General features: G+C 41.8%; 1 protein-coding gene across 1 annotated transcript in view; it reads right to left on the bottom strand.

The window, feature by feature from the left end:
• PEBP4 (phosphatidylethanolamine binding protein 4) overlaps positions 1-11,174 on the bottom strand; it is a 235,862-nt gene extending 224,688 nt beyond the window's left edge. The window contains exon 1 of the mRNA XM_057724906.1: positions 11,156-11,174. The gene's annotated coding sequence lies outside the window, so the exon portion shown is untranslated. The remainder of the gene's footprint in view (positions 1-11,155) is intronic.
• Between the last annotated feature and the right edge of the window lie 7,050 nt (positions 11,175-18,224).

The raw sequence follows: 18,224 nt of genomic DNA, 5'->3' as shown, positions 1-18,224 counted from the left end.
GATTAAAGTTCTAAATGTAAGGCCAGACACTATAAAACTCTTAGAGAAAAACATAGGCAGAACACATTTTGGCATAAATCACAGCAAGATCTTTTGTGATCCACCTCCTAGAGTAATGAAAATAAAAATAAAAATAAACAAATGGGACCTAATTAAACTTAAAAGCTTTTGCACAGCAAAGGAAACCATAAATAAGATGAAAAGACAACCCTCAGAATGGGAGAAAATATTTGCAAAGGAAGCAACTGATGGGATTAATCTCCAAAATATACAAACAGCTCATGCAGCTCAATGTCAAAAAAACAAAACAAACAAACAAAAAAAACCCAAACAACCCAATCAAAAAATGGGCAGAAGACCTAAATAAGCATTTCTGCAAAGAAGACATACAGATGGCCAAGAGGCACATGAAAAACTGCTCAACATCACTATTAGAGAAATGCAAATCAAAACTACAATGAGGTATCACCTCACACCAATCAGAATGTCCATCATCAAAAAATCTACAAATAATAAATGCTGGAGAGGGTGTGGAGAAAAGGTAACCTTCTTGCACTGTTGGTTGGAAAGTAAATTGATACAGCCACTATGGAGAACAGCATGGAAGTTCCTTGAAAAACTAAAAATAGAACTACCATATGACACAGCAATCCCACTACTGGGCATATACCCTGAGAAAACCACAATTCGAAAAGTCACATGCACCCCAATGTTCATTGCAGCACTATTTATAATAGCCAGAACATGGAAGTAACCTAAATGTCCATCAACAGATGAATGGATAAAGAAGATGTGGTACATGTATACAATGGAATGTTACTCAGCCATAAAAAGGGATGAAATTGTCTCATTTGCAGAGATGTGGATGGACTTACAGACTCTCATACAGAGTGAAGTAAGTCAGAAAGAGATAAATATCATATATTAATGCATATATTATATGTGGAATCTAGAAAAATGGTATTATACATGATCTTATTTGCAAAGCAGAAATAGAGACACAGATGTAGATAACAAACATATGGATACCAAGGGAGAAAGGAGGGTTGGGGTAGGATGAATTAGGAGATTGGGATTGACATATATACACTACTATGTATAAAATAGATAACCAATGAGAACCTACTGTATAGCACAGGGAACTCTACTCAGTGTTCTGTAGTGACTTAAGTGAGAAGGAAATCCAAAAAAGAGGGGATATATGTACATATGGGTGATTCACTTTGCTGTACAGCAAAAACTGACACAGTAGTGTAAAGCAACTATATGCCAATTTAAAAAAAGTTGATTTTTTAAAAAATTGAATTAATGGAGAGATACCAATATATCTAGTAGGAACAGTTTAATTTTTAAAAAATCAATTATCTTTAAAGGAATATATAGGTATAAAGTAATTCAAATAAAAATTGTTTCATTTTTAGTGCAAGTTTTAAAAAAGTCTAAACTTAATTTGGAAGAATCAATGTAGCAGAATAGGCCAGGAAATTCTTTGAAAGTTAATGGGGCATGGAGGGGAGAAGTGCAGGTCCTATTTAAATTTTCCATAAAGCTACAATAATTTAAACATTATGGTTCTGGCACTTCCCTGGTGGTGCAGTGGTTAAGAATCCACCTGCCAATACAGGGGACATGGGTTCAATCCCTGGTCCAGGAAGATCCCACACACTGCAAAGCAACTAAGTCTGTGCACCACAACTACTGAGCCTGTCTCTAGAGCCCACAAGCCACAGCTATTGAGCCTGTGTGCCACAACTACTGAAGCCCATGAGCCTAGAGCCCATGCTCTGCAACAAGAGAAGCCACCACAATGACAAGCCTGCACATTACAAAGAGTAGCCCCTGCTCGCCACAAACAGAGAAAGCCCGTGTGCAGCAACAAAGACCCAATGCAACAAATTAATTAATTAATTTAAAAAATTAAAAACAAACAAACAAAAATTTATGGTTCTGTCACAAGAATAAATAGCTCAGTGAAACAGATTTGAAAGTCTGGGAAAAAACTCAAGTGTGAGTGAAGACTTAATATATGATAAAATTGGGATTTAAATGAGGGAAGTACAGAGGCTAGGACAATTGACTATTCAGAAAAACAATTCTAGACAATTCAATCAGTTAAACACGAAACACAAAACTATAAAAGAATGAGAAAATAATATAAAAATATTTATACAATGTTGGGGAGGGAAAAGCCTTGGTAAGATTAAAAGCAAAGAAAAAAAAGGATGTTTATTAAGAGATAAAAATCTGGCATTTCTGAATGCAGATACACAAGCATAAAATCATTAAATGCCAAAAAAACAAGATAAAAGTCAAGCAACAAACTAGGAAATAATATTTATAACAGATGACAAAAGACTAATATTCTTAATATATAAAGAACCATTATAAATTAATATAAAAAGTATCATTCCACTGAAAAATGAGTAAAGATCATGAACAAACAATCCACAAAAGAAGAAATAAATATATGACTAAAACAATGTTCCATCTCATTAGCAATAGAAGAATGGAAATTGAAGCTAGGTACACTTTGATACATAATGCACATCAAAGCCTTTAAAATATTTATGCAGTTTAAACCAGAAATTCTACTAGGAATTTACCTTAAGGAAATGCCCACTTATTTGTAGTATTATTTATAATAGTAATAGTCTGGAAACCATATACGTCTAACAAGAGGGAATTAGCCCTTTTTAAATGATAGTATTTTATAAAGGGGAAACCACCACTAAAATGTATGCAATACACTATTAAAAATAATATAAAAAAATGTAAAAATACTAAGTGCCATAGAAAGATGTGCATAATTATGGCAGTCAGCTTTCCTGGAGGAGATTGATGGTACACTTAAATTGGGATAAACTGAGCAGGAATCAATAAAAGGGCTACTTACAAATATGAGGGCAGGATGTATGGAGAAACATTACAGGTTGTGCAATAAACCAAGACTAGTCACAGCAAAATGTCTCTAGACTTCCAGGCATGCAGGAAAGGCAGGGCAGAGGCTCAGGTGAGATAAGTGAGGAACTTAGAATGAAAAACTTGAGGACACATTCACCCTCAGTGTTGTGCAAGTGAGAGTGAGTGCTTTTATATATTTTTGCACACTAGGCATGTCCTTCATCCCATCCTAGTGCTGACCCTGGGGGAGGAAGCTATTAAAGGAATCTGGAAGGGGAATCCTGTGAAGGCTGCCTGGAGAGAGCAGTGACCTTCAATAGGGTACCAGAGGCAGCCCAAAGTGACCCCACAGAAAGACTCCTGAGATAAATACCCTGTTCTTACTCTCCGCCCATCCTCTTATCTCCTATAAGGCTTCCTCTTACCAGACCTATCTGGGAGCCAGAGCGCAAGGCTATTCCACAATCTGTCCCAGCCTCAGGGACAGACAGCAGGGCAGAAAAAGAAGGAGTGAATTCAAGGGGCACAGAGACATCCCTAGAACAACACAGCTAAGTGAAAGGAGCAAGTTCCGAAGCAATATCTATCAATATTATCTGATACCTATTTTCACGTGAATATTATATAGTAGTATACCTGGGGTGTAATATCACATTATGGTTGCTTTCTAAATAATTTTTGCTTTTGTGTATTTGTTAAACTTAATAGAATGAATGTCATTTAAAAAAAGAAAAGAATTTCAAAAATTACATATAGCTTATGGCCTTAAGACAATGAAGTAAAAAGCCTGGATGGGAAAAAAAGAAAAGAGTTAAAATATTTACAGGGGTTGCTTTTCGGTTATGAATGTGTATGTTTATAGAGTTAAAAAGTGGTTTTTTCAGGGGGGGGCAAGTGTTGTAGTTTTGTTTTTGTGTTTGCATCTTGATTTTTCTCTCTTTTAAAATGTTATAAAGTGAACATATGTTTTGCTATGATAAATCCAGAAGATATTCAATAAGTAGATTGGGAGAGAGGAGAAAAGACAGGTATATGATGGAGAGATGAGAGAGAATAGGTAATAAGAATCTCCCTAAATGGTCACACTGCCTTTCATGGGGGTTGGCACTCTCATCCCAACTATATCTATCTGTAGATTTTATTCAAATATGTAAAATCATAATGATTGCACAAGCTCCTTTTGTTCTAAAATTCCTTTTATAGAAGAAACACAATTCTTATCTAACAGACATCATAACATGCAGTAATAGTCATGAGACTGAAACTGAGAAGGACCCTGTGGGGCCCTCCTGGGTATAAATCCTTTCCATGTTCCCTGTTTCTTGTTTGCAGGACATAGGCTTCATTCAGCTTCCTTGACCTTCCCTAAGTTCCAAAGGGCAGATTCAAGCAGTTGCTAATCAAGGAAGGGAGTAAATGCAGAAATAAAGGAGAAGCAGTCAAGAAACAATAGTGCAGAGATAAAGCAGAGTCCTGGTTCCTTCTCAAGGAATATACATAATAATACCTCTAAGTTCTTCTGAAGAACTAAGGCCCTCACCCTGGTGGAGGATGGTAACTTCAAGCTGAGCACAAGATTCCTGGAACACTGCCTTGTTACCTCACTTTGAACAAATCAGAGAAAGTCTGCACAAAGTGGAAGATAATGAAAACTTTGATCTCCTCCCCAAATGATTCTCCCTTTAAAAACTTTCATGGTCAAGCAGAATCTTAGAAGTTGTTTGTTTGTTTGCTTGCTTTGGCCATGCCATGTGGCTTGCAGGATCTTAATTCCCTGACCAGGGATCTAACTCATGCCCCCTGCAGTAGAAGCATGGAGTCCTAACACCTGGACCACCAGGGAATTGCCAGGAGTTGGGTTTAGGACACAAGTCCATCTTCTCCCCAGGTTGCTGCCTCCTGAATAAAGCAACCATTCCTTTCCAACCAACACTTGTCTCTTGAGTACTGGTTTTCAAGTAGCAAGCAGCTGAACCTGAGTTCAGTAATAAGACAAGGCAGACAAATGTATGGCTTAAATAAATAAAGTACAGACATGGAAGAGGAATTGGGAAAGTCAATTCCCTGCAGGGCATCACAGCTGATTCCTAGGTATCCTGTTCCAGCTTCCAAGATATACTGCCCTCTCTGCCTCCCTATGGGGGCCCTGTGCTCACCTCCTAGTCACATTTCTTAATTCCCCAAGGACTTTGAGCCCTAGCTCACTGTCTTCTCCGCTCAGGTCTTAACACCCTCTAAGTCAGTTCAGATCATAAGTCTGAGTGATCCAACATGATGGCTTCTTAGTTCCTTACTATCTCACCTTCTAAGAGCTTTATGTCCACTCTGTCCTTGCCACCCTCTCCCCAGGGCACACTGCTCCACTTCTGCAATCTGAAATCTCACATTCCTTTTCAGCCCCATCCTTCCAGCTCTCTCATTCATTGACTTCCTCCTGAGTCTTGTTTTTGTATCCATTCAGCCAGTCTGTGTCTTTTGGTTGGAGACTTTAATCCATTTACATTTAAGGTGATTATTGACGTGTGTTCCTATTACCATTTTCTTAATTGTTTTGGGTTTGTTTTTGTAGATGTTTTCCTTCTCTTGTGTTTCCTACTTAGAAGTTCCTTTAGCAATTGTTGTAAGGCTGGTTTGGTGTTGCTGAATTCTCTTAACTTTTGCTTGTCTGGAAAGCTTTTGATTTCTCCATCGAATCTGAATGAGATTCTTGCTGGGTAGAGTATTCTTGGCTGTAGGTTTTTCTCTCTCAGGACTTTCAGTATATCCTGCCACTCCCTTCTGGCCTGCAGAGTTTCTGCAGAAAGATCAGCTGTTATCCTTATGGGTTTTCCCTTATATGTTATTTGTTGCTTTTCTCTTGCTGCTTTTAATATTTTTTCTTTGTGTTTAATTTTCATTAGTTTGATTAATATGTACCTCAGTGTATTTCTCCTTGGGTTTATTCTGTATGGAACTCTCTGTGCTTCTTGGACTTGATTAATTATTTCCTTTCCCATGTTGGGGAAGTTTTCCACTATAACCTCTTCAAATATTTTCTCAGACCCTTTCTTTTTTTCTTCTTCTTCTGGGATGCCTATGATTTGAATGTTGGTGAGCTTAATGTTGTCACCAAGGTCTCTGAGACTGTCTTCCATTCTTTTTCTTCTTTTTTCTCTTTCCTGCTCTGTGGCAGTTATTTCCCCCATTCTATCTTCCACCTCACTTATTTGTTCTTCTGCCTCAGTTATTCTGCTGTTTATGCCATCTAGAGTATTTTTAATTTCAGTTATTTTGTTGTCCATTACTGTTTGTTTGCTCTTTAGTTCTTCTGAGTCCTTATTAACTGTTTCTTGTATTTTCTGTATTTTGCTATCAAGATTTTGTATCATCTTTACTATCATTACTCTGAATTCTTTTTCAGGCAATTTTCCTATTTCCTCTTCATTTATTTGGTCTTGTGGGTTTTTTTCCTGCTCCTTTGCCTGCATGGTGTTTCTTTGTTTTCTCATAGTAGCCCAAACTTCAGAGGTTGCTTGTTCCGGCAATAAAGGGGTTTCAAGAAGACTGTCCAAGCCCCAGACTAATGGCAGAGTGTTGAGTCAAACAAATACTAAGTCAAGGAAAGACATACATGTATAAGACACACAAATACTGAATCCTATAGAACATAAGGCACTAGAAAGACCTGACAGAAAAACCCCAGTATGTTATCAGACAATTAAAGAGAAAACCAACAGAAATTCAAAACCAAAACAGAACAAAACAAAAACAAAAACAAACAAACAAACAAACAAAAAACACCACACACACACAAACACAAATCCAGGGAGATTTTGAAAGCTAGGATCAAATATAATAAAGAGCAAGAGTACCACCAGACAGACTGAAGATTTTCAGAATGAAATCAGACAATTATGCTTAGAACTAAGATAAAGACAAAACCTAATAATAAATACCAAAGCAGTGTGTCATCTGGAGAATAAAGCAAGGAGACAGAGCAGACCAATAATATTGCTTATAAGTATATTAAGATAAAATAAACTAAAAAAGGATAGAAGACGGGGCAACAGAAGAATGTAGTGTGACTGGAAATGTGAAAAGAAAAAGAAAGAAATAGAAATGTATAAAAGAGATGATAAGAAGGTAGAAGAGATACAGTCAGCACTGCAGAAAAGTTAGCTAGAAATCGAAATATATAAAAAGTCTAAAAATAAAAATAGAATAAATAATAGAATAAAAACTGTTATAAAACATGTAGATCCCTTAGGACTAATATTGTAATTAATAAAAAAACAAAAAACAAAAAAATCAAAACTAGAACTGACCCCAGAATGGACCAGATCAATAGAATTAATACTAATATTTCTGTTTCCTTGGGGTCTCATCTGTAAGTGTCCTTCTACCCGCCTTGGGCTTTTTGTATTACTTTGAGACCAGCAGAGCTTCCTTTATTGTTTGTCTGTAAATGCTGGTGTGTGGGGAGAGAGAGGGTACAATAGTGGCTCCTTCCCCTGGGAGTAGTGAGCAGTGGTGCCCTGCCTGGGTCACAGTGGCTCGGGCGGCTCAGGCAGAGAGAGTGACTCCAACCTCAGCTCCTTCCCCCTGCTATGACTCCACCAGGGCACCCTGCCTGGGTCACTGTGTCTCAGTCGGCCATGGCGGTGCCCGTTGCAGAGGGACGCCAGTGACTCAGGTGTAAACGGGATGTCTCCAGAGCTGGGCTACTCTGCAGGCTTTTGGCTCTTGGCTACAGGCACTCTAGGCCAGCCCCACCTGGGGGCCTTTGTTATCTCTGAGTGTGTTAGCTAGGCCCATGGGGTCCTTCCTTTGTCACAGGCACCAAGAGAAAGGCTACACCCGTGGCTCCTCCCCCTGCTTGTGAGTCAGCAGTATCCAGCTGCCACTATGGCCACGCCGCTTTCCGTGGTAGGCCCTCTCTGTTGTGGATTTCTTCCCTCTTGTCCTTTCAGTCCGTCTCCCCACTGCCAACAATGTTTCTCACCCTGAACCAGTTCTCCAGTTCCCACATTCCAGCTCCCAGATCCCCTGTTCAGCTGTGGATCGACCTCTCCGTCCGGAGATGCTGAGCCGTGGTGCGGACCCTCCATGTGTTTCTCTCTCTTTCCCATCTGGCACAGCTCAGCCGCTTCACCCTCTTTGAACAGTCCTAAATGCCTCCCTTCTGACCCAGGGAAGTTCCCAGTTGGAGAAGGGGTTTCCCCATCAGATAAGGGACGTTTCCTTGAATTCAGCAATCTCCCCTCTATTTCAGATCCCCCTGCCCCAGGATGTGGGATGAGTCCCTTTCCTTTCTTCTCCTACTCTTTCTTTCTTTTTTTCCCCCTCTGTCCTACCCAGTTATGTCAGGATCTTTGCAGTCCTTTCTGGTGTCCGAGGTCGTTTGCTGGTGTTCAGCTGGTTCTCTGTGGGAATTATTGCATCTTTTGGTGTATTTCTGATGCATCTTGGAAAACAGCATTTAGGACAGAAGGAAGAGGCAGTGCAAAGATCCTGGGGCAGAAGCTGCCTGGCTTGTCTGAGCCAGGTGTAAGATCTTGATAAAGGAGATGTTTGAGGGTATGGATCCTGGATTGGCTGATTTGCACTGAAAAGTCATGCTCACAGAGGAGTCATTTTCTAGTTAGCCCTGGGAGGGACAGTCTCTCCAGAATTAGCAAGGCTCCGCATGTCAAAACATCACAAAATACAGAAAATAAAAAGGCATGATTAATACATGGGGTAAAGGGCCAAGCCCCCTGAACTTGATTCTTGGACCACTCAGAAGGGCCATCCTAGCTCCACAGCTCCCAGAGGGCTCTGCCAATCGCTGCATCACAGTCCAACTCTCCCTCTGCTCCCTCACTTGCCCCCACCCTCAGACGCACTCCCCTACACACTTCCTGCCTGCAAACTTCCATCTCAGCATCTGTTTCCCAGGGAACCAACTTAAGATACTTTCCAAGCCCCACTAACCATCACTCATTGCTCTCCTTTCCTTCACAGCCAAACTTCCTGAAAGAGCAACCTCTGCTCACTGTCTCCACTTCCACAAATCGACTTGCACACCTTTTACTCTGCTGTTCTCAAACTTCAGCATGACTCAGAATCACGCAGAGGGCTTGTTAAACCACAGATCATGGGCCTCCAGCTCTGAGTTTCTTGTTTGGCAGATCTGAGGTGAGGCCCAACAATCCACTTTCCTCTTTTGCCCCCACGTTAGAGAACCCTTGCTTTCACAGTCCCTGGTTCTGGCAGGATGAAGCCCACACTTCCTCTAGGGCCCTTCACGGTGTGGCCTGTGTTTCTCCATCAGCCTTGTCTCCCCTTGTGTGTTTCTGAGTTTTTTGTTTTTGTTTTGTTTTTTTTCTTTTGGCCTCACTGTGCAGCTTGCAGGATCTTAGCTCCCCAACCAGGGCTCGAACTTGTTCCCCTTGCAGTGGAAGCACAGAGTCTTAACTGGACTACCAGGGAAGTCCTCCCTTGTGCGTTTCTGGATCTGCCTTCCTGTGACTCTGCAGTAGTTGTGGTTACTCACGGAGATATTTTGTTTGCACCTCGACACCCCTCATGTCTTTCCCCGCCTGGATGGCCCCTTTTCAACTTCCTGTTGATAGGGACAGAGTAAAGGAACAAAGTAGGTAATTAAATAGTTAATCCCACTAGGAAATTGTAAGTAAAGAAAAAGTATGGGAGACTCCAGTAAGTTAATGATCACTCAAGAAAGCAGATTTGCTTAACCACAAAACCAAGCAGCCTAGCTTAACAACAAAACCATGCAACAGAAGCACGAGACATGCCCCCAAACAATAGAACAATGGTGGCATGAGACTCATACCTTGCCCAGTGAGCTCAGTAAGTTAATGACCCCTCTCTGCACACATAAAAAACAATAATTTATGGAAAGGTGACATTTCAAAGTGAAAGACCCTCATTGCACTGAAGCCTAAAATAATTTTTCCATAGTGCCATGACAGTCCTGGCTTGACCGTATAGGGACAAGAAAACTCCCCTGCCCAACCTGGAGGAGAAGCTGTTGATGAAAGCATGATGTCTACTCAAGAATGAGGAAGACGGTGGTCTTTTCCCCCTCCCCACTTTTCCTTTGATTATAAAACTGTAGCCCTCTATGTTCTCAGGGTGCAGCACACTGTTGCCCACCTGCTTGAAAGCCTCACAAGACTCCTATTCTAATAAATCACTTTTTATCTATCACTTTGCCTCTCGCTGAATTCTTTCTGTGCTGAGACATAAAGGACCAGAGCTCCTTGGAACCCCCTGAAACACCACCTAGCGGCTTCCCTGTCTCTTCCCAAGTCTCTTCTTCAGGAAGTCTTAATCCTCTCCCTGCCTCCCATCACAGGCAGCCCTCATTAAGCCATCACTGAGTGATGGGGAAATGAACGATGGGGAGACAGCTCTCTAGTCATAGAAACCCCTCCTTCTGGTCGAGGCAAAATGGCAAAGGAAGAGGCCCTGATAGGGTGAGCTGGGCCTACCAGTGGCTCCTGGGGACAGAGAGGAAGAGGCTGCACGTGCAGGAGGAGGGGTACTTCCTCTGGCTCCGAACCGATGATAGTGGCTGCCCCCATGGGCTGGCAGTCTCGTGCTGCTCTCCTCAGTCCCTGCAGCCCCCACCTCTCTCTGAACCTCCCACACCTCACTGCTTTGGGCCAGATGAGACCCACACCCTGCACCAGCTCTCCCAGGGGAGTCACCTCCCCACTCCTGGTGGGAGCCATGTGATCTCTTTGGTATGTGTGACAAGGTCCCCAGAGTAATGCTTTGAGGGGTGACCTTGCCATCCAGGACGGAAGTGGCCCCTTTCGAGTCTGCTGATGTACAGCTGGGCTGCTTTCTGGGCCTGAGGGGGTGGGAGGAAGTGGGGAGGCAGAGGCAGGGGCAGGGGCAGACTCAGTCTTTCTCCGTAGATATTTGGCCCCAATTTTCAAGCCCAGGTTATGTAAAACCTGAGGAGAACTACACTCCCCTGTCACCCACACCTTTCCCTGTCTGTGGAGCATTTCACAAGCGCAGCTGCTTCTCAGAGAAGGTCTATTTTGGGAGCTGTTTCCATTTGACCTATATTAAGCACAGTCACAAGGCAGAGGCAAGTCGCGGGGTGCAGGGTAGCCTGCTTGCTCTTGGTGCTTTTTTAGCGTCACGGGTGCGGAAAGCAGACAGGCAGGTGCCCACAGCTTGGGAGCTGAGACTCAAGGGGGCCGTGGGCCTCCCCGGGGCAGCAAGCCACAGAAAGCTCTAGAGTCGCACAGCCTACCTGTAACTAGTGCAGGCCCAGGCTGCCGTCCCACGTCACGACTCTGATCTGCCTCCCCCGAGGCCCTGCTGCAGAGAATACCCGAGTCATTGCAGCCCTGGTCAGGGAGGAATGAAGGCTCCCTGCAGGCCTAGAAACTGCCAGGCCAGGCCAGGGTGAGTCCCCGCCTGGGCCTGAGAAATGCAGTTAGTAGAGTTTTAATTGGCCATCAGAGGCCTCCATGGGGAGTTCTCTTTCCAGAGCGAATAATTAAATCACATGACCAGCAGGGGGAGAGAAAGGGCTGCTGGGAGCCACTGGCCCAGGTACTGAGCTCAAAGAGCTACTACATGGAGTTCCCACCACGTTGAGGGCCCGTGGAGAAACCGACGACGGAAGTGATACCCCTGCTAAGCACCCCATTTGCCCCCTTCGATGGGGGTATTTCTCAGATCACTGTTTTCTCCCTTGAGCCCCTTTTCATTGTCTCCCTAGCAGTAGAGGCCCAATTCCAGGGTCTAAACCTCGACCCCAAGCTCCTGACCCCCACACCTACCGCTCTGTGCTTCCTGTCTCCTGGGAGTCACGCCCGTAATGCCAAACAGTTGTTTCACTGAGACATCGCACTCAAAACTTTCCAAGCACAGCCGCACGCCCTACCCCTCACACCCAAATCACCCCGCCCCCGGGATGCTGCCGGCCCTGCCCTTCCACATGCCGCGCTCTGTTTCTACCTTAGAAGGATAGAATGGACACTGACCTGATGGGGGCACACCCGGCCAGCTGGGAGATGCTGTTGTTGCATCCGCTCAGAACTGCTGGAAAGGAGTCCTGGCTTTGTAGCGTGTAGCAGACCTGCTGTTTCTGCCCCCACACCTTGTTCTTTTTTAATGTTTATTTATTTGGCTCTGCTGGGTTGTGGCATGTGGGATCTTCATTGTGGCACGTGGACTTTCAGCTGTGGCATGCATGTGGGATATAGTTCCCTGACCGGGGATTGAACCCTGCCCCCCTGCATTGGGAGTCCCGAGTCTTAACCACTGGACCACCGGGGAAGTCCTGCCCCCACCCCTTGTAATCGAGTGAGTGGAGGGGCTCCCCTCAAGATGTTGGGTTTGTTCTGCACACCTGACTCAGAGCTGGCTGGCAGCACATGGGGAAGTGGGAGGGAGCTCCCCTGGGAGAGTTGATGCTGCTCATTGGTGAGGAGTGGGAGGGAGGGAGAGAGCTGGGTGTTAGTGAAGAGCAGACGTGAGAGGAGATTTCAAAAACTTGAGTTTAGTCTTGAGGAATGGCTTTGAGGGGTGGTTGGAAGAGAGGATGGGTAATGCATTCTAGGCAGGGCCACAGCCCTGAGAAGGAGCAGAGCAGGGTAAGGCAAAGTACGGCCAGCACGCCGTAATATGTGGGATGCTCTTGAGAATATGGTGAAGGACGGGTTAGGAGAAAAAGATGGAACCAGCTTAAGGAGGTCCTTCCAGCTCCAGCAGCCCCTTTCCTTCCCTTGTTTCCTGTCCATCCCATCCCCTCAGTGTGACAAGTCCTGGCTGCCCATCACCCTGAGGGGACTCCTGGGGTGGGGGGTGTGGAAGCTGTAAAACACTTTCTGCAGGCCAAGCCTGAAACAATGCCGACAGGGCTGAGGACAACCCCGAGGGTCTCGCAGGTGGCCAGCAAGTCCAAGTCTCCCAGGACCCCTGCAGTAAATACTTGTGAAAGTCCACCTCTGCCCTGGGGGCAGGAATGCCTGGAGATGGGGATCTGGGACCAAAGGATCAATGGAAAGGACCAGACAGAGGGCCAGGGCCAGATAGAGACAATGGAGGGACTTGGGAAGAAAAATCCACGTTGATCATCAAGAATAAAGAAAAGGCCATATTGTTTTCTGCTGAAGGAAATACCAAAAAGGAAAACAATTTTTTTAAAAGGGGAGAAATTCCAAATGAGAGGATATCGTCGTTTTCAGTTGGAGTACATATCAAAAGCATTTTCTGTTGATACTGCACAATGAGTAGAACACATTTGGGGTGGGGTGGGGGGGAGAATGACAGTACACATATCAGATGTAAGCTCCCACTGTTTGACTCAGTATCTCCTCTTTCTGCTAATTTAGAAGCATTCCAATGAAGAAAGAGGCTCCTTGTCCACTGACCTTATGCTACACAAAGGCAGAAAATAACTGTTACCCCATCATTCCAGCACTCATCACTTTGCTGGAACATGGTAGGTGCTCAATAATCACTTGTTCTGAGAACAAATTTGCAAAGAAAGAATCTCCTTGATAATTGCAGGTCAACTGTAGAAGAAGTGGTGAATTTCGTTCAGCGATGTTAATATTAGGCAACTGTTCAAAAGGTCTGAGTAATAAGATGACTATAAAAGATCTTTCGGACAACTTGGGAAATATGAATATCAACTGGGTAGTACATGATATTAGGAAACTTTCATTAATTTGCTTACTTAAGGGTGATAATGGTTTTGTGGTTGTGAAAGAGGCTGTGCTTTCTGAGAAAATGCATGTTAAAGTATTTAGGAGTAAAGTGTCATGACATCTACAAGTTATTTTGAAAAGTTTTAGCCAAAAACAAAACAAAACAAAACAAAACAAAAAGGTACATAGGGAAAATGTTAGCAATTGTTAAGTGTAGGTAATGGGAATATGAGTATTCATTGCAATATGTTTTTCAATTTTCCTGTATGTTTGCAAATATTTATAATTAAAAAGTTTATAAACATAATAGACACCTTATAACATGAGGCTAGAAGAAAGATAAGAAAATGTAACATTCTTTATGATTGATAAATGAAAAAGCAAAAATATGTGTAAAAATGTGTAACATGGAGTTAGAAGAACTGAAAATAATTGCCAACCTGATGTTGAAATCGTGGAAGAGATCTTTTACTTAACTTCCTGTTATGTTTTCTTATCTTTGAAAAGCAAGTTTAAAAGCTATTTATGATAAGCAATTCACTGCCTAATTTCTTATATCTTTTGTATATTGTCATGATATATACATCTGTATGTATATATCTTTATTAGAGTCTTTCATACCAAGTTATTTAACATACAAAGTTGCAACTTTATGTTTCAACTTGAGTTACATTACATTTTCTTCTATCACTGACCTATGGGATGCAATAAAACAATTAAAATACTGATTGTACCTGAAGAAAACAAATCCACCTAAATTTATTGTTTTAGTGACATTTTGCAAGAAAAAAGACCTGGCAAAATGTTTCCTTCCTTCTTTCTTTCCTTCCTTTCTTCCTTGCAAATTAATTTGTTTACTATTTTGGTAAATAATTACCTTCTGTGCTTCTGTTCCCCTATCCCCCATAAAAAGATACTGCATAATTACTTTAAAAATCTGGAAGATATTAAAATATACAGAAAGACAATTTTAAGACACTTAATTTCAACATCTAGAAAAAACAGTACATTTTGTGATATTTCTTTCAATTCTTTTTCTCATGTATGAGTTTTTCTTAATTAAAATCATACTGATAAACAATCATGTATTCTTTGTGTGTGTGTGTGTGTGTGTGTGTGATGGGGGGGAGGGGGGCCAGAGAGAGTATGCTACACACATTCCATCTTATGGATATACCATCATTTATTTAAACCTTCCACTATTGTAGGGCACTTAGCACAATAGACTGAATGTTTGACATCCCCCTCAGACTCATATGTTGAAATCTAATCCCTAGTGTGATGGTATGTGAAGGTGGGGCCTTTGGGCAATGACTAGGTCATGAGGGTGGAGCCCCTGTGAACGGGATTAGTGCCCTTATAAAAAAGACCCCAGAATTCTCCCTTCCTCCTTTCACCATATGGACACAGGAGAAGACAGCTATCTATAAACCAGGATACGGGCTCTCACCAAGTACTGAATATGCCAGCACCTTAATCTCCCAGCCTCCAGAACAGTGAGAAATAGTTTTCTGTTGTTTATAAGCCATCCAGTTTATGATGTTCTGTTACAGCAGCTTGAGTGAACTAAGATACTTAGTTTTCTTCTTCTTTTTTTTTTCATTCCCCCCCTATTTCTAGTGTTGTGAACATCCTATATGTTGTTCTACCTTTTTCCTGACTTCTTTTGTCATTACAATTTTCTTGGATAAAAGTATACAAATTCTTTCTGCTTAGTATACATGTTGGAGAGGAAAAATACAGCTTTTCCTCTACCCTTCTAGGTTTAGTAACTGAGGCCTGTGAATTAAATCAACAAAACAGATTAACAGGAGAAGAAGGTTTATTTGGGTACACATGAGGGCCAACAAATGAAGTAGCTGGCTCATTAAATGGTAAAAATTAAAGGCTTGTATGCATAACTTAGGAGGGGAAAGGGAGGGAGGAGAAAATGCTTCTCTGGAAAGAATGAACAGGTTTCTTTGGGTCAGATAAATGGATTTTCAGAACAAACAAATGATAAAGTTTGTGATAATATTTGTCTATACAGGTATGAGGTATGTTGATGAAAATTCAATTAACTATCAAGAAGAAAAGAAAGGAATTTTATTAGAGCCAAACTGAAGATTAGAACTCAGGCAGCAGATTCTCAGGAAAGCTCTGAGAACTGTTCTGCCTGTCGGTAGTTGAAGGTACAATCATATACATTTCTGAGACAAAGGATCACACATCAAAATGACATACTGGTATTTTACATAAAGGTTGCCAAGGATACATAGTCCATGTAAAGTGAGCAGCAAGTCGCCATGACCCTCTACGGAGCTGGGAAAGAACACTTGTTTTAAGAAGTTACATTGCTAGCCTCAGAAGAAAGAAAAAAAGATCTTTACGGTTGAGCAGGCACTCCCATCTATGAGGAGCTCTGGTTAATGTGTAATGCAGATGCACAAGGCATATCGGGGAGGCAGGAGGTCCAAACAAAAACAGAGAGAGAATTTTATGTTTAATTTTTCTTGTCCTGCCTTAAAATATAGATTTTATTTCATTAGGTGTAGTTCTGTTTCCTTCAGGTCCATGTAAATCCCCCAGAAAAGAAATTTGGGGTTAGTTTTTTTTTGTTGTTGTTTTTTTTTAAACCTTACTAGCTTTATTCAGTGCTTTTTTTTTTTTTTTTTTTTTTTTTTTGGCACACGGGCTTAGTTGCTCCGCGGCATGTGGGATCTTCCTGGAGCTGGGATCGAACCCGTGACCTCTGCATTGGCAGGCGGATTCTTAACCACTGCGCCACCTAGGAAGCCCTTGGGGTTAGTTTTATTTGATCTACTTGGGGAATAGCTCTATCCTAAAGAAATAACATATGGCAGACATATTTCCCAGAAATTTCTGCTTTTATTCAGATAAGGGAAGTTCTGAGAGGTTTCTTTTCTTTTCTTTTCTTTTTTATTAATTTATTTTATTGGCTGTGTTGGGTCTTTTTTTTTTGCTGTGTGCAGGCTTTCTTTTTAGTTGTGGTGAGTGGGGTCTACTCTTCATTGTGGTGTGCGGGCTCCTCATTGCCGTAGCTTCTCTTGTTGTGGAGCACGGGCTCTAGGCTTGTGGGCTTCAGTAGTTGCAGCACATGGGCTCAATAGTTGTGGCTCACTGGCTCTAAAGCGCAGGCTCAATAGTTGTGGCACACGGGCTTAGTTGCTCTGTGGCATGTGGGATCTTCCTGGAGCAGGGATCGAACCCGTGTCCCCTGCATTGGCAGACGGATTCTCAACCACTGTGCCACCTGGGAAGTCCTGAGAGGTTTCTTTCTGCATCTATTGCATCTTAAATTTCTTCAGCTTAAAATAATCTTTATAGCAACTCCTGCACTCTGAGTGGGTTCTCACATGTACCATCTGATTGTTTTCCAGGAATGTTTTACTAATTTATGCTTTCACAAAACAAACAAAGCTGAGTATTATTTTTTAAAAAAATCATTATTGATTTGATCTAATTAATTGATCTGATTTTCAATTTTTAAAAATAACCGAGGTTAAGCCTTTGAAAAAAAGTTTGCTTCCATATTTATTTCCTTTTTAGGTGAATTATATTTGCGTGCTCTTTATTTTTATTTGCTAAAGAAATTTACTAGTAAATGAAAATCCTTCAGATTTTAAATACTCAGTTGCTACATTAGAATATTTGTGAGGATGGACTGCAAAAACTCTGTATTTATCTTACCAGTGTGAAGAGAAATAAGAATTCATTTAATCGTCAAATTCCTTAATAATTTTGAAAAACAGAAGGGTCAGTTCATTTAATGAGGACAATTTTGATTATTATCCTAGCTATCTTCAAAGTGAAAGTTTGGACTAAAGTCCAACACCAAGTTTTTTTAAAAAACAAACTGCAGATATTTAAAATCGGTGCTCCAAGTTCCATGGAAGCTCATCTTATAACAGCTTTGTGTGATGTCCCAAATACTTTAGCAATCCCAAATTACAAATTTGTGTTTCAACTTGATTGCATTAAGTGCACTTCACTCCATAGCCATGACCCCAAAGCAATGTTTTTTAATTTGCTCAAATCTCCTATATTTAACTTTCTTTTTTAGCCATAGCCAATCAAAAGAAAACACTGCATCTCTCTAAGCTGCTGCTTTCAATTGTGATCCATTATCTGTTTGTAGAGATTAAAGCAAAAGAATTTGGTCACAATTTTTCCACTTCTAAACTACCTACCGATTTTCCTCTGAAATGTATTTTCTGGAATTCTACTGCAGTATATGTAAAAGGTCTGCTTGTCAGAATATATTTTTTCTTTACAATCTCATTTCCTATTGCAAAAGCAAATTGTCAGTGCTTGGCACAGTGCCTGCCCTAACTAGCTCCATAAATGTTTGATTATGTTGACTGGAGTTGATTCAACCCCTAGTAAAATTGAAACGTCTCTGTAACCCTGGTGGTGGTGACAATTATTTTCAAACCTATGCTGAATTATATCGCTGATAGAAAGAAAGGCAGCTTGGGGCAAGTCTGGTGGAGCTGCCCTCAGCTCATTCCGGGCCATGGCAGCCTTCTGAGCTGTGGTGGCCACCCTTCCCCCACCCTCACTCTTCTTTGTGTCTGTGGAGCCATCAGATGCTCCCCTCACTAGGGCAGGTCCCTCGAGATGGTTTCAAGTAGGCTGGAGCCTTCTGCCAACCAGGTT

This window comes from Hippopotamus amphibius, chromosome 2, assembly GCF_030028045.1.
Source record: "Hippopotamus amphibius kiboko isolate mHipAmp2 chromosome 2, mHipAmp2.hap2, whole genome shotgun sequence".
In the NCBI taxonomy this organism is placed as follows: Eukaryota; Metazoa; Chordata; class Mammalia; order Artiodactyla; family Hippopotamidae; genus Hippopotamus; species Hippopotamus amphibius.
This window is presented reverse-complemented; position numbering and strand designations above follow the sequence as displayed.